General features: G+C 43.5%; 1 long non-coding RNA gene across 1 annotated transcript; it reads left to right on the forward strand.

The window, feature by feature from the left end:
- Positions 1-12,049: 12,049 nt before the first annotated feature.
- LOC139830883 (uncharacterized) lies at positions 12,050-13,694 on the forward strand. The gene is made up of 2 exons (XR_011744395.1): positions 12,050-12,140; positions 13,447-13,694. It is a non-coding gene; the product is annotated as an uncharacterized lncRNA (long non-coding RNA).
- The last annotated feature ends 893 nt before the right edge of the window (positions 13,695-14,587 follow it).

A 14,587-nucleotide genomic window follows, 5' to 3' on the forward strand; every position in this document is an offset into this window, starting at 1 on the left:
TAGAAGCAAGTATATCAATTTTCCCAAGTTTTTCTTCAACAGATTTGTTAAAAGCAGTTTGTTTACTAATAAATTCTTTAAGCATGGCTTCAAGTCCAGGGGGTGAACTCCTATTATTGTTGTAAGGATTCCCATAAGAATTACCATAGCCGTTGCCATTATTATAAGGATATGGCCTATAGTTGTTACTAGAATTGTTCCGGTAAGCATTGTTGTTGAAATTATTATTTTTAATGAAGTTTACATCAACAAGTTCTTCTTGTGCAACCAATGAAGCTAACGGAACATTATTAGGATCAATATTAGTCCTATCATTCACAAGCATAGACATAATAGCATCAATCTTATCACTCAAGGAAGAGGTTTCTTCGACAGAATTTACCTTCTTACCTTGTGGAGCTCTTTCCGTGTGCCATTCAGAGTAGTTGATCATCATATTATCAAGAAGATTTGTTGCTTCACCAAGAGTGATGGACATAAAGGTACCTCCAGCAGCTGAATCCAATAAATTCCGCGAAGAAAAATTTAGTCCTGCATAGAAGGTTTGGATGATCATCCAAGTAGTCAGTCCATGGGTTGGGCAATTTTTAACCAGAGATTTCATTCTTTCCCAAGCTTGAGCAACATGTTCAGTATCTAATTGTTTAAAATTCATTATGCTACTCCTCAAAGATATAATTTTAGCAGGGGGATAATATCTACCAATAAAAGCATCCTTGCATTTAGTCCATGAATCAATACTATTCTTAGGCAGAGATAGCAACCAATCTTTAGCTCTTCCTCTTAATGAGAAAGGGAACAATTTTAATTTTATAATGTCACCATCTACATCTTTATATTTTTGCATTTCACATAGTTCAACAAAATTATTAAGATGGGCAGCAGCATCATCAGAACTAACACTGTAAAATTGCTCTCGCATAACAAGATTCAAGAAAGGTGTTTAATTTCAAAGAATTCTGCTGTAGTAGCAGGTGGAGCAATAGGTGTGCATAAGAAATCATTATTATTTGTGGTTGTGAAGTCACACAACTTAGTATTTTCAGGGTTGGCCATTTTAGCAACAGAAAATAAAGCAAACTAGATAAAGTAAATGCAAGTAACTATTTTTTTGTGTTTTTGATTTAGCAAACAAGATAGCAAATAAAGTAAAACTAGCAACTAATTTTTTGTATTTTGATTTAGTGCAGCAAACAAAGTAGTAAATAAAACTAAGCAAGACAAAAACAAAGTAAAGAGATTGAGAAGTGGAGACTCCCCTTGCAGGCGTGTCTTGATCTCACGGCAACGGCGCTTAAAAAAGAGCTTGATGGCGTGTAACTCACACGTTCGTTGGGAACCCCAAGAGGAAGGTATGATGCGCACAGCAGCAAGTTTTCCCTCAGAAAGAAACCAAGGTTTATCGAACCAGGAGGAGCCAAGAAGCACGTTGAAGGTTGATGGCGGCGGGATGTAGTGCGGCGCAACACCAGGGATTCCGGCGCCAACGTGGAACCTGCACAACACAACCAAAGTACTTTGCCCCAACGAAACAGTGAGGTTGTCAATCTCACCGGCTTGCTGTAACAAAGGATTAACCGTATTGTGTGGAAGATGATTGTTTGCAGAAAACAGTAGAACAAGTATTGCAGTAGATTGTATTTCAGTATAGAGAATTGGACCGGGGTCCATAGTTCACTAGAGGTGTCTCTCGCATAAGATAAACAGCATGTTGGGTGAACAAATTACAGTTGGGCAATTGACAAATAAAGAGGGCATGACCATGCACATACATATTATGATGAGTATAGTGAGATTTAGTTGGGCATTACGACAAAGTACATAGACCGCCATCCAAACATGCATCTATGCCTAAAAAGTCCACCTTCAGGTTATCATCCGAACCCCTCCGCATTAAGTTGCTAACAACAGACAATTGCATTAAGTATTGCGCGTAATGTAATTAGTGACTACATCCTTGAACATAGCACCAATGTTTTATCCCTAGTGGCAACAGCACATCCATAACCTTAGAGGTTATTGTCACCCCTCTAGATTCACGGAGACATGAACCCACTATCGAGCATAAATACTCCCTCTTGGAGTTACTAGCATCAACTTGGCCAGAGCATCTACTCATAACGGAGAGCATGCAAGATCATAAACAACACATAGACATAAATTGATAATCAACATAACAAGTATTCTCTATTCATCAGATCCCAACAAACGCAACATATAGAATTACAGATAGATGATCTTGATCATGTTAGGCAGCTCACAAGATCCGACAATGAAGCACAATGGGGAGAAGACAACCATCTAGCTACTGCTATGGACCCATAGTCCAGGGGTAGACTACTCACACATCACTCCGGAGGCGACCATGGCGGCGTAGAGTCCTCCGGGAGATGATTCCCCTCTCCGGCAGGGTGCCGGAGGCGATCTCCTGGATCCCCCGAGATGGGATCGGCGGCGGCGGCATCTCTGAAAGGTTTTCCGTATCGTGGCTCTCGGTCCTGGGGGTTTCGCAATGGAGGCTTTAAGTAGGCGGAAGGGCAGGTCAGGAGGCGGCACGAGGGCCCCACACCACAGGGCCGCGCGGCCAAGGGGAGGGGCGCGCCGCCCTAGGGTGTGGCCCCCTCGTGGCCCCTCTTCGTCTCCTCTTTGGACTTCTGGAAGCTTCGTGGCAAAATAGGACCCTGGGCGTTGATTTCGTCCAATTCCGAGAATATTTCGTTACTAGGATTTCTGAAACCAAAAACAGCAGAAACAAAGAATCGGCACTTCGGCATCTTGTTAATAGGTTAGTTCCAGAAAATGCACGAATATGACATAAAGTGTGCATAAAACATGTAGATAACATCAGTAATGTGGCATGGAACATAAGAAATTATCGATACGTCGGAGACGTATCAGCAGGATATCCTAGGGAAGACGATGAGGACTAGGACCGCCGAGAAAAACTTGACATCTAGCCAGCTAGCGCGTCGTTGTATGGCCACTTATGATCGCCTGAGCATTCTCGCAGAGCAGTCTATCCTCTATTCGATGGAGAGCGAGCCAGTGGGCGAGGGTTCGTCCGGGTAGGTTTCTAGCGGCGTGTCCTCCAGTTCATTCTTATTTTCTAACTGTTTTTTCCATTTATTTACATCTCACAGGGCCGGCGGTTCAAACGTCTCCCCGGTAACCACCACGACGGTGGCGCCCCAAGTCCGGTCGTCGGAAGCTGAGTTCGGCCCCGTTTCACGGCCAAGCCAGGTAGGCTGTATGCTTGTTTTTTTTAATACTCCCTCCAATCCATTTTAATAGACTCGGATTTAGTACTCCCTCCGATCCATTTTATTTGACTCAAATTTAGTACTAGTACAACTTTGTACTAAATCCGAGTCAACTAAAAGGGATCAGAAGGAGAATACAACTTTACTAAATCCGTGTTAACTACTACTACGGAGTACTAAAAGGGATCGGATGGAGTAGTTTATGTAATCACGGCTTTCCTTTTAATTATGTGTTGATGAACACTGTGCTATTTGTGGAGCGTCCAAGTGATGTCCATTCCTGTATCAAGATCTGTGCTAGAAATTAGTAGTACTCCTATTTTTTGCGTGCAATTACTCATATATGAATTGGTTGGATTCTTTTTTTTCCATACAACATGGCCCACATAGGCAGCCAGCTGGGGAATGAACTCTCCCTCACCCCGGAGTTTGAGCCTGTTCACGTCGATTTGGCGTCCGAGAACAAGATCTGCCTTTATCTTCAGCAAGGCATCAATACCTTTACTGCCGAGCTTGACAGGCTTAATGAGCAGAACCGCGTTTGTGTGGAACTGCATAACCAGAGCGTCACATTGATGAATGATGATGATGCAAAAACCACCATCAAGGGCGAGGGTTCCTCCGGGTAAGTTTCTAGCGGGGTGTCCTTCAGTTGATTCTTATTTTCTAACCGTTTTTACATTTATTTACATCTCATAGGGCCGGCGGTTCAAATGTCTCCTCGGTAACCACAACGACGGTGGCGCCCCAAGTCTGGCCGTCCAAAGCTAAGTTCGGCCCCGTTTCCCGGCCAAGCCAGGTAGGCTGTATGCCTCTGTCCACTTGTTTTTTTATAGTTTATGTAATCACTGCTTTCCGATTAATTATGTGTTGATGAACCCTGTGGTATTTTTGGAGCGTCCGAGTGTTGTCCATTCCTTTATCAATATCCATGCTAGAAATTAGTACTCCTATTGTTTGCGGGTAATTAATACTCATATATGAATGGGTTGATTTCTTTTTTTCATACAATGATTGTTGTAGCAAAAGGAGGAGAACAAGGCCCACATAGGCAGCCAGCTGGAGAATGAACACTCCCTCACCCTGGAGTGTGATCGTCTTCACAGAGTTTTGGCGTTGGAGAAGGAGATCTCCTTTTATCTTGCGCGATACGTCGACATGCTTAAGCAGCAGAACGTCTACTGGGTGGAAATGAACAACAAGAGCGTCACATGGATGGATACTGGAAGCAACCTCATCAAATATCTCATGGAACAGAGGTTGAAATTAAAGCTCAAGAGGCAGATCTCGAGGGTGCTAATGCGCGGACAAACCGCCGTCCTTAAGGCGATTATCAAGGAGAAGGAGGATCTCCGTGCACAGCTAGCGACCTATATCTCGGCGTCCAGCAAGAGTTCCCCTGAGTAGGAGATCTTGTTCTACCTCTTCTTTTGATGTTTATATTGCTTCATCACCTTAATATCGCCATGTGCTCGTAAAACTGCGAGTTAACTTTCTGTTGGTATGTTACACATTTGATTTGAACTTTGTGTTTTGCAATGCACAATTGATCAACTACTAATAAGTGTATATTAAAATGGCGGGATACTCTTTTTAGTGGCAAAAATTTTCCATTTGTTGCTATTGTAGCGAAGCTAAGCCCTTCAGAATCTTCCCTAACGTCAAGAAAACTTTCCAAAAACATAAGCATTTTGGAGGGCAACCTTGATGATATAGGCTATGAGGATGATCCTGGGTTGTGGTTCTTAGCGTGATCTGTAAATGGAAATGCTTCTTGTTCATACCTGAGGCTTTACTGAGGCTGCAAGATGTTCTCTAAGGACACTGTCAGTTATGTTCAGATAAGCTAGGGAAGAGATTACTGGTCTTGGAGCATATTGTCTTTTCGTGGGATTGAATTATCCGCTCAACATTGCAGTAAATCATGCATATTTCGATTTATATTTTGGTGGAGTATCATTCGATTTGAATCATAGGTTTGTGAGCAAATATATATTTAGTTTAAACTAGTGCTCGAATACGTAAGAAGCTATTTAATCACAAGCTAGTCGTCCGAATGGGATGAAATATTCATACTGTAGATTTTAAAACAAGGCATCTACATATTACTGGATTTTTTTCAAAATTTTCTGAATAGTTTTTCTTTTTTAGCTTCGAAATAACAGATAGTTTGGAACGTTGGATCATGAATGGATGGTAGATAGTGGCACCTAGTCACAATGAGACTTGGAAGCATCAAGTCACTGAAGCTCTGTCCGGTTTCCAAACCAAGCTAGGAATGCATTGAAAATGAAGTTCTGCTCTAAAACATCTCTAATTTCATTTTGGACCTCGCGCGGTTGCATGCTGCCCACGTGTTAAGGTACGTGTCTCTGGCATAGAGTAATACGATTATCGGCGCGCTAAATATATCGTATTGGAAACTGTAAAAAAAAACCTTTCTGCTCAAGCTGATGTGACGAGACATCACTGCACCAAAAGTCGTCGCAAATTTATAGATGGGTGGCGTGCTAGTCTACCATCTACCAACTGTCAAATCGGCGCCCAGTCGCAGCAGCAGCAGCCTAGAGTACTGCCTAGGTTTTGCCCCTTGCATGTCTATCATCTTTTTCTTCACCCTCCCAGAATCACGCGCACGCGCAGGATCTCGATCCCCACCACGCCGCATCACTAGTACTATACCTTTCTCTCCTCACCCCAGCCGGCCGCGGCGCGCATCGTTCCTTCCATAGCGCTCGCCCTCTCCTCCGAAAACCCCAAGCGCAGTTGCATCCGCCATCCACCTAAATCCATCTTCACGTGATGGAATATTCAAGGCTTTGCCGGGGCGGCGGGGACGGCCACTTGGAGGCTCTCACCGGCGACAACATCGACCTCATCGCTGCGCATCTGGACGTTACCTACACCGTCCGACTTGCCGCATGTTCCAGGGAGCTCTACGACTAGATCAGCAATGATGAAGGTAAGATGCACCATTGGGATGAACCACTGCCCGCCGATGCCTCCGCCGCTTATTGGTTCGATGAACAACTGGTTCGTGGCGACAAAGCATCTCGTCTGCATATTACCGTGTACGACCTGGTGCCCCTCGACCATCCTCGCCGTTCTGTCACCCTGCCGTTCATGCACGACAGAAAATGGCTTGGCGTGAACGGCGACTGGATCGCCGCCGCCGATCATCGTGGGTGCCAGTGGTGCCTTGTGAACGTCTACACCGAGCGACATATCCCCCTTCCATCCCCACCTGATCCGAAGATTGGTCATGGTGTTACATATCAACCTGCTACTAAAGATTGGTTATACTATCTTTGCTGGAGTCGAGCAATTAATTTGTTGAAGATTGTAATCTGCCAAGTGCCCACAAAAGGTGGGAGGTACGCAGATTACAAGCTTATCGCCTTGTTCGACAAAAGGATTTTCTACCTTGAAGGGGGTGGCGACTAGAGAATGCTGAAGAACCCTACACCTGAACAAATTGTGCCGGCGTTTTGTGATGCCATTGAACTCGGTGGCCAAGTTTTTGCGGTGGACGAAATTAGGGGCTGGACGTACTGCTGGGACACCCCAAATGGTATTTTTTCAGTCCTTATGTTGCATTGCATGATACACTGCCTTAATCAATGAAGTTATTTATGAACTACCTTGTTTATATTTTACCTTTCATAAATGACTTAATGATCACACCGCCTTTTGCTGAATATGAATGAACCGTTGCTTGCAATGAATTAGTACTAATTAGTCACCAATAAACATAGTATGCTCAGTATGTGATTGCATTCCTGAATTAGTAATTCTACGCCACTGCAGAATATGGATGTAATTAACCAGTATCTCAAAAGATAAGGTAGCACTATGAAGGCACCCTTTTTGATAACCTTTTACACCCATTGTTTCATATATAACTAATTGATTTTTGCTCCAAAAGGAGGACGAGAGACCCCCGCCATCTACATCAAAGAGATGCATAAGGACTTTCATAAGTATATGACTTAACGATCACATCCTTTATCTGAATATGAATGAACCGTTGCTTGCAACGAATTAGTACTAATCATTCATCAGCAAACATAGTATACTCCGTATGTGAATGCAATCCTGAATTAGTAACTCTATCCACTGCAGAATATGGATGTAATTAACAAGTATCTCAAATGTTAACGTAGCACAATTAATGAAGGCACCCTTCTTGATTAACTTTTACACCCATTGTTTCATATAACTAGTTGATTTTTGCTCGAAATAGAGGGCGAGGTACCCCGGCCTCTGCATCGAAGAGATGCATATGGCCGTTATTTAGTACTCCATCTCATGAAACATGTTATAACTATTTCTTACTTTTGATTTACTCCCTCCATCCCACCAAAAGTGTCTTGAATATCTGCCTTCTCCTTTTTTCCCTTAGAAATGTAACTCAATCAAAATCCAATTATTTACTAAACAAGAATGAAATACTTGTTATGCCTAATTTACTTAGTTTAACCTGTACCTTTTATAATTCTGTTCTTTATCCGGCTAGATTTTTCTTTGCCAAATTGCCCGAAGCTTATGCATATTTCAACCCCATCGTGGATGTTATGCCTATCATACCTCTATTTTTTTCTATTAGCCTTTGTTTGGCAAGCTGCTTTAAGTTTCCCATGAAATGTTTAGTACTCTATCTACCAAATTGAATGTTGTATTCATTCCAAAAAATCAACAAAATGTGTACAAGGCGGGAACTTTTATATTTTTATATTACTAGTATGTATGCACGTCAAACCATTAAAGATTATGTTTGATAATCAAAAGAATATTTATAGCATGCCTTTCGCAAGTTTTGAAAGAATATATAAAAAATCTAAAAAAATAGATGTAGAGAATGTATTATTCTACCAGAGTGTAAAATCTGAAATTGAGATACCCTATATTCGGGTCGCACAAAAATGACAGAATCTGATAGATTTTGAAGTTACAAAATGTTGGAAAATATATATCAGATTTTTTTATTGTTGCAAAACCTTAAATATAAGATATTTTGATTTGGACATTTGAATGTTGGTAGAACACAACATCATTGACACCCGTATTTAATCTCCGTTTTCTTTGGAACTTCAAAATGCAGCTCTCAAAATTTTCAAAAACCATGCTACATGTAGCTCGAGCTATATTCATGGTTTTCGAAAGAAAATATTGCCAACAATGCATATATAAAATACGAAAACAAGAGTGGTCCTACAAAAAATGATGTTTCTTCCCATCAGTCGGCAAACGAAGGGAACAAATAAAAAATTAAAAATATGTGTACATCTAACACTCACTCGTTTCTTATCTACCTTTTCCTTTGATGTTTCCTTGAGAGTTGAGACCGTAAGAACCTTCCATTGATCCATGTAGCAGTGCTGAATAGAGATTTCTTTGAACGGGGTTATTCCTATGATTCAGGGGTTTCAGATATTTGGTCATTTTTTGGGGTAGACCCAAGGCTCACGTGATGGTTCTAAAATATTGTAGAGTTAGCTATGTGCACTCTTCACAGAGAATCCTGCTGTTGTGCACCGTTAGATTTAGCACTCCAAGGGTCATGATTGAAGCTCTATACTCAGTTTAAAACTGGACCAACTGGTAGATTGTCTGTACTCCTATATTGTATACAAATATCTAATCATATACACCGTTGGATCACTTAAGACAAAGGGAATTAACTACAACACAGGACTTAAACTTAAGATGATATATTTGTCAAAATTTGAATGTATCTATATGCTTTCATTGTCTAGATACATCTGAATTTGGACAAATCTCACACACTTTCGATGGGACAGAGGTAGTATATAACTGTGTATGCCAAAACTAGTGTCTAGTTTTGGCGAAGTTAAGACTAGTTGCGTGGGATGCATGCAGTATAACTGATATATTGGACACTCGATTTGAACACATGAATGACCAATGTCCTTAGCTTACATAGTCGTATTTATACTGTGAGCATGAACGATGAATAGTGCTGCTGTTTGAATATGGTTGCCAGTAACACCCTATTCGTATCCATTTCTAATATTGCAGAAAACCCGATGTCCATGTTCGTAATCCCGCCACCGGTGGTGGATGATCAGCAGTACACGTGGTTCCTCGCTCCAACTGCTGATGGCAAGCGATTGATGATCATCCTTACAGTAAAAAACATTGGGATTGCCAATGCTGAAGTACCTCCTGACATTCCCTATGCTGCTAATGGGCTTCAGCTACGGCAGTATCCTCCTGTTGCCACCTACGTCTTTGAGCAGGATCCCATATCTCTGTTCATTGCAGCACGTGCAGGGGACTTTCATTGGAGGCAGGTTAACAGCCTCGGCGACCACTCTCTGTTACTTGGACTCAATTACCCGATCATTGCCAACCTGAAGAAGCGTGAATCCAAAGCTCCTGATGGAACATTGGTTCCATTCATGAGGAAAAACTGCGTCTACACAGCATACCGGAAGTATCTTCATAATCAATACCCTAAAATTTTGCGCTGCAACCTCCAGCCAGATGAAGGTGAGACTATGGGAGTTATCAGCCTTCCCAGAGATAGTTGGGGTAGTGCCCGACAAGCGGCTATGTGGTTTAAGCCTGCTTTAAACATTGTGTAACGGCCCCGGGTAGTAACCCTAATTGAATTGCTTGTTGTTTTTATTTTATGCATCCTCATGCATCATGCATCATATCATCCATGTTTTAACAAAATAAAACTATTTTATAAAACCCTAAATATTTTATTTCCCTCTCATATGGTTTTTATAATAAACCATCCCTCATCTTTTCATTTAACAAATCCTAAAAAACAAAACTATTTTATCTTGCTATAAAATTGCTGGTAATGATAGCCATTACTTTTATTTTCTCTCCACCTTTGTATTCAAAATTCAAACCTTTGTTTAAATAAATTCAAATCAGTTTACAAAACAGTTATAAAGGAAAACCCTATCTAATATAATCTAACCCTGGGCTCCATCTCTCTCTTGTGGCCTGCTCCTTTTTCTTCCTGGCCCATCCTTGCAGCTCGGCCCTTTCCCTGGCCCGTACCTCTTCAGGCCTTGTTTACTTCTAGGGTATTTATGGGGATGAGAGTGGGTTATTTCGTATCCCAGAAAATCCCCACTAGTCCGTTTACTTCTCCGGTTTTGAACGACATAATTCTGAGATATCCCCTCCCATCCCCATATTTTTTGCCTAAATCAAAAACTCTCCATCATACTAGTGTATTTTTGGGGAAGGGTATTTGAGGGGATTGGGTGAACACCAAATCCCCTCCCATCCCCATACCTATTGGGAAGAAAAATACGAGAGAAGTAAACAATGCCTCAGCGAGGAGAGCCTCGTCCTTGTCATCTTCTTCCACGCAGGAAACGTGAGCCCCCTCCTATCGCTGTCCTCCACCATCGAGCCTCCCTTTTCAACCACCACCGCGCCTCCTTCCCTCTCCACTAAATCCCTCTCTTGCCCTCCTACAAACCCTAGCGCCACCAACCCTCCTCGTCCTCCCTCGCGCCGCCATCCTCTCCACCCTCTGTGTTTCTTTTCCTCACGTACAGAGGGAAAGAGAGAGCCCCAGAACGTCTACCTCCACCTTCCCTTGGCGCCGCCGCTACCGTCTACCCCGTGCGAAGCCAAGGCCACTAGGAGGTCCGCCTTGTCCTCCTCTTTCTCCAAGCACAAGCAATCGAGCCGTGGCCTCTCCAATCGCCCTAAAATTCGCCGTTTCCTTCCCCATGTCTGGTGACAAAACCATCGATTGCGGTCGCCTCTGCCGTCCCCCGGCTAGTCCGAGCCCTACATCATGATCCCGGTGAGTTTCCGCATCTCAGGAGCCCCTTCGCCCTCTACTTCTTTCTCTACTCCGTCCTCCCGTCGTTGACCGCCTCCCGTCACCGCAGGTACCCGGCGCCGGCGGCGCTTCGGTGCCTCCCCGGCTCCAATTCCTCCATGGCTGAACTCCCCGTGCTCGTCCGCGTCGAACGCGACCCCTCCCGCGACCCAACTCTCTCCCAAGCGGCAGATCGGCGGTCGACTTGATCTCCCGCCATGGCCGACCTGGTCAAGCTCCGCTTCAACTGCTTCAAAGGGAGATGATCCCCGTTCCGTACAACAAGTCAGCATCAGCGCAGTGGGTTGTCCCTTGCTTCTCATCCGGGAGACCCAAGTTCAAATCACGATGACTGCGGATTTAATCCAACTTTTTGTTCTGTGCTTGTTGAACCCAGATCCAGCGCCTTTGGGCCTCGGCCCGTGTCCTCTCCCGGTGCAGCCCATCGCCAGTGCGGCATCTAGCTCCACGTCGCCCTCTCGATACAGATCCGGCCCGTCTCCCCCTCTCCGACTCTTTTTCTGTTATTTATTTTATCAAATCTTACGAAATTCATATCTCTCAAAATATAACTCGAAATAAAAAGTGTTATATATGAAAATTGATTAGAAAAATGCAATGATCATGAATATGCCATCTATATGCCTGTTTGCATCTCGCATCATGTCGCGCATTGATAGTTATGCATGTTCATCTAACATATATGCGGAGTATTTTGGAATTCCAACTAGGGTTTTCCCCGCTCCGCTTAAATTTGAAGTAGCTCACCCCTGTCATGTTGTGCCATGCTATTCAACCCTTAACTTTGCCGGTAGAAAATGCAACTCTAACCTAATTTGTGTGTCGGGGTTCCGATCCAGCTTAATTTGGATAAGTGCATCGCATCATCTTTGCCACGTCATGCATATCATCTTGATCATGCTGGATCTTCCTTATCTGTAGTAGTAAGACTTGCACGCGTTGTGTGTTCCAGCATTTGCTTCTTCCCGGATAGGAATGCGAAGTGGTGTGGTGAGATACGACAAGTTCTCCGGATGTTCCTCGGCAAGCTTTAACAGGCAAGCATTTCCCCTATACTCCTGTCCCTGCAGGAGTCGCTCACCTATTTTATTTTGCCTTCTCCCTCATGCTATCCTTAAGTTGCGTTCTTGTCACGTGTACTTTCCACTTGTTACCTCAAGCAGCCCATATTGCCACCACCACCTCCTATGGCTATTGTTTGGTTATCGAGTCTGCCCTTGCGAGTCATAGTGCATGCTAGTGCTGTTTTGTCTCGTTACCGTTATTGTTATCTTATTGGGTTATATGTTGGGAAGAATCATGGTTACTTTAGTTGTTGATATTTGTTTAGCGGAGGCATCGGTGGGTCAGCTGATCGTTTTGTGACGGCTCACTTGTGTTTCCTAAATATCTTAGGACCCCGAGTTCTTGTTATCTGTTCCGAGACTGAGCGCTCTAATCACACGTGGGTATGCTTACCGGGTCTCCCCTCGACCACTGCCGGAATCTACAGCTTTGTCCAGTGGCCACAACTAGTTTGGATGTTTGTTTTGTTTCTCTCGGGCGTGCAAGCTTGTTTCTTTGTGGTCAGATGATATGATGTTACTTTTGGGGAAGCCGTGAGTGCCTTGTATCCCCGTTGTCTCTTGCACGTCCGTAGGTGCGGCACGTATTGTTAAGAGGTCATCCTCTAGTGGGCTCTGATCCTCTTAGCCGTTCTCGCAACAGCTAGGTCCGCGTCAGAGTTCCGATCGGGCTCTGAAACGGGTTAACTTAGTTAGGTGGCTTCCTGGACATTGTTGTGGTGAAGGAGAGTGCGAGTCGTGATATCCACCTGTCGCAAGTGGGTTGAGCGTGCGTGTGGGCACATTTGGGCACCCCTGCAGGGTTACAATCTTATCGATAAGCCGCGTCCAGGGTTATGGACGACTTGGAGCTGTATGACTTGACCATAGACAACTTACACCTGTTGTTTCAATACTATTAACTTGCATAGTAAGATAGAATAACTTAAATAATAACTGGTTAAAACTTGACAACCGTGTGAGTGCCTTTGTAAGTACCTCTTTGCGAAGGGGGAATACACCGGCTGTGTTATGTTTGCAGAGTATAGAACTGTTAGTTATGCGCTCTCTCATCTTCTCTGATTAGACGACTGTTGTAGAGTGTCTCTATAGGTTTTTAGTGCTTGCGCGCTGCCGCTTAACCCCACCATATTGCCTATGACATTCCTCTTGCGTCCTCTAAGTCCCCTGCGTGCCTCAAGTACAAAGGACGACTGGTTGACGAATGCTTATACGTCTTGAAGTCTTCTTAAGTACGAACCCGTACTTATTGCTGCTTCTACGGGATATAACCGGGCAGGTATGAAGATATGTTCGATGAAGACGACGTTAGCAAGGTTACCCTTCCGGCTTGGCCTGGGCAGGGTTATGGGCACCATCGTTTATCTTCAGGACTCTTAGTCCAATTTGTATCTTGTCCGTACTCGGACATATTCGATCTTCTGTATGATTTGGATCTTTGTATTGTATATTTGTATCTTGACTCGATGGAGTCGTTGTTGTAATATATGTATCTTGTGGGCTCTATTGTAATCCTGTTGTAATGTTACCGCTCGTGTTAATTCCTCTGGCATCACGTGTGTGATTCTTCGCGCACGTCGTGTCGGAGGGCGTCTCTAGATCGATATCGTGCGGATTTCAGCGGGATCGCTGGAATCCTCAGGATACCGGTTTGGGGGCGTCACAAGTTGGTATCAGAGCCTCAGGTTGCGGTACCTCACTAGTCCAGCCTGTAGGATAACCTTGCCAACGGTCGTTGAGTTAGAGTGTCAAAACTATTTTCTGAAAATTCGTTGGATAGATCTGATTAGCTCTGATTTTTCTTCTTACCTAAATTCTTTCTCCTCTTACCTTTGCGAGTTTTAGAGTATTCTCTCTTATCTGCTTTTCTGAGTCTTAGGTTCCGACGCGGGTTGGACGATCTATGCCTTCACCTAATAGGTCCGATCTTCGGAGCATCCCGATGGAAGTGCATCATCGACAGCGGGACAACGACTTCTTGTTAGTGGTGTCGCCGATCTACGTGGAGCAACAATTCTTGTTAGTGGTGTCGAGAAGATCAACATTTCGCCAGAAGAAGGTTCCACCTTGAGGTCGGGTGTTTGTCAACATGGTACAAGAAGACTCGATAGTTTAACCAACTCCCCCTTGGCTTGACGTGGAACCTCGGGGCGAGGTTCCTTGTTAGTGGTGTCGATTGTAACGGCCCCGGGTAGTAACCCTAATTGAATTGCTTGTTGTTTTTATTTTATGCATCCTCATGCATCATGCATCATATCATCCATGTTTTAACAAAATAAAACTATTTTATAAAACCCTAAATATTTTATTTCCCTCTCATATGGTTTTTATAATAAACCATCCCTCATCGTTTCATTTAACAAATCCTAAAAAACAAAACTATTTTATCTTGCTATAAAATTGCTGGTAATGATAGCCAT

Source organism: Lolium perenne, chromosome 4 (assembly GCF_019359855.2).
Source record: "Lolium perenne isolate Kyuss_39 chromosome 4, Kyuss_2.0, whole genome shotgun sequence".
Taxonomy (NCBI): Eukaryota; Viridiplantae; Streptophyta; class Magnoliopsida; order Poales; family Poaceae; genus Lolium; species Lolium perenne.